At 36.7% G+C, this 2,883-nt stretch overlaps 1 long non-coding RNA gene across 1 annotated transcript; it reads right to left on the reverse strand.

Annotated features, from left to right (window-relative positions):
• Positions 1 to 914: 914 nt before the first annotated feature.
• On the reverse strand, positions 915 to 2,071 carry LOC148102207 (uncharacterized). Its single transcript, XR_015719362.1, has 2 exons — positions 1,768 to 2,071; positions 915 to 1,177 (listed from the first exon to the last, which is right to left on the reverse strand). It is a non-coding gene; the product is annotated as an uncharacterized LOC148102207 (long non-coding RNA).
• Positions 2,072 to 2,883: the final 812 nt, after the last annotated feature.

Consider the following 2,883-nt stretch of genomic DNA (forward strand, 5'->3'; position numbering starts at 1 on the left):
CATAGTCTCTGTTATAGTACGTACTTACACTTACACTGTTCACTATTATAGTCTGTTCAGAGCACTACTCTTCCACTACTGTAGATATATTCATAGCACTAGATTTGTTAACCACACATCGGTACATCTGAATATATAGCACATCTGTATATTTGTTCATAGTACATCTGTATATCTGCCCGTCTGTATAGCAATATAGAACATCTGTATGCTGTACAGTTCAGCTGTATATCAGTACATCTGTACATTTGTCCGTAGTACATCTGTATATTTGCTCTCTGTGTAGCAATACAAACCTCTGTATACTTAACTTATTTGTAGTGCTGTCAGCGTTAATCTTGTTAAAATGACATTAACACCATAACCAGATTAACGCGGCAAATATACGTTAGCGAGTTAGCGCGGATCGCCCTGTGCATGGGGCTGCACGGCGTCAACGCGTTAGCGCAGTTAGCTCATTAACACATTAGCGTCATGCAGCCCCACGCACGGGGTGACTCGCTAACGGAGATTTGCCGCGTTAATGCGGTTATGGCGTTAACGTTATTTTAACAAGATTAACACTGACAGCACTACTTATTTGTACACAGCAAATCCAGCATGTCCAAATTAACACTGTCAGATTTGATTTCAACACTTTAAAGTGTCTATATGGGTCCACACCAGAGAGTGTTAATTTGACTCTTTTTGGAGAGTTGGTACGTTAACTCTGATTTAGTGTTAGACACCAAATCTCTCTGGAGTTGATAATTTGGCACTTGGTGTTAAGAGTTTATATATTAACTCTCAAAGAGTATTTTAGTTTAGCTACGTAAGAGTTATCTTATAATTAATTCTAAAAAGCGGGAATTTTACTGTTCTGAACTTCTAGAAATTTCTTTTGGAAATAAACATTCACTAAAAAGACGCAATGGTTTTTGAAAAATATTTATTCTGAACTGTGCACCACAATTTCAAAACATTTTCTGAAAGATGTAACAGTGTACATGTTCTCACTTTCATTAGAATTTCGTTTATCAAAAGGTCTGACATAGGTGAGCTGGTAAATGCAAATAACAGCATTCTCATCACTTATTTCAATAAATACAAAATACAATATGCATGTCCTTAATTCATCACTTTGTGGAACTTCAACGCACTTCTGCTCTCCCCCATATTCCATCTTCACAAGCATATCCTATGTGGAGATTGAATAAAAATTAGTTGACACTAATTAATGGCACAAATCAATTGCAGCACAGTTAAAAAAAAAAAAAAAAAAAAAAGGAATCCTTTTTGAGCCATTACTTGTGTAAAGTATTTTCCCAAAAGACAAGGACACAGACAACAGGTAATACTGAACTAAATGTAAAACCTAAACCTTTTTCATTTTTACCTAAAACCGTGTGCACAAAACTCTGGAGGAATCTAAATGCTAACGTAGAACTCAGTCGGGACTTGGGACATGTGATACTGCTGTTTGCTCGTTTTTATGGGAGATCGTTTTCAGGCTTCAAGTAGCACCATTATATCAACATTTCACATTCTAGACATTGTTTTAAGTGTATTTGACCAAGAAATTTGACTGAAAATTCACATGCAAGCTTTTTTTTCAAGGCTGTGGTATTTGCCCGGAAACAATACCTTTCAGCTAGCTAAAACAGAATATTATGCTATCACCGAGCAACATGGCTAATGCCTTTCACACAGCTTTGTCTCAACTCCAAAGAGCCACAGAAGTAAAAGCTAATAACAATAATTGAAACAATCTTTGAAAACATGACTTACCAAGCATGGCAAACAACTCAAATATGTAGAGCAAAATGTTTTGAAACGGCTTCACTTCAGCTTCGATTGGAGCCGTGCTGGGGGCGGAGTCTGTGAATTTACTCTATTGGTGTCATAGCCCGTGTAGGAGTTCAGAGTTAAGAGGTCAAGAGTTAATGTTTCCATTGTAACACCTCCAGATTTGAAATAGAAACACTGATTTTTAACACTCGATTTTAACTACGATTATTTTACACCTCAGAGTTACATTAAAAGAATGTGACTCTACTTAGAGTAAAATTAACTCTGAGACTACTAACACCAAAACATTTAACACTTTTGAATTTGCTGTGTACATAACTGTTCCCACCTTTTATACTACCCTTACCTATATTTAATCTGCTCTTGTTGCACTTACTGCTCGTTGCACTTCTGATTAGATGTAAACTGTATTTCGTTACTCTGTATTTATACGTGTGTAATGACAATAAAGTTGAATCCTAATCCTTATCCCTTTGATCCCATCTGTCCAAAGGACTTGTTCCACAAGTCTTTTTTTTTTTTTTTTTTTTTTTGTCCGCCTGTCCTGTTTGGATCTTTTGCCATCAGAATTATTGTCTAAAGGCCAAGGAAGATGCCCAACGGATTTACTTCACCAAGTGGACCACCCCAACCTTGCCGTATTGGTCCATTTGAATGACCTTTGTTTTTATTGTTTATTTTATTTTATTTTCAGTTGTTACATAGGGGACAGACATGACTGGGGGAAGGGAAAATGAGAAAGAAAGAGAAGCAGGGAAAGAAAAACAGCAGGGAAGAGGAACGGTGATAAAGGGCACAAAACAAAAAAGAGGTGGGGGGACAAAAAAAACATATATATATCAATCACCTGGATCACCTGTTGAGAGAGAAAAAAAAGTAGAGAAAACAAGCAAAAAAGAAAGCAATATAATAAACAACATCATCGCGATAATCTATGTGAATATAACAGTAAATACTAAATATGGAATATTATTGTGCAGCATGTAAGATCGACAGCGCACAGTGTGCTTTAGCAGCCAAAAAGGGTGTAGTTTGTGTCTGTGAGCTCCCGTGTGTACACCTGTGAGCATGGATGCGCTTGTTTTTAAAAGGTTC

This window comes from Neolamprologus brichardi, chromosome 7 (assembly GCF_056152115.1).
Source record: "Neolamprologus brichardi isolate AB-2024 chromosome 7, ASM5615211v1, whole genome shotgun sequence".
Lineage (NCBI taxonomy): Eukaryota > Metazoa > Chordata > Actinopteri > Cichliformes > Cichlidae > Neolamprologus > Neolamprologus brichardi.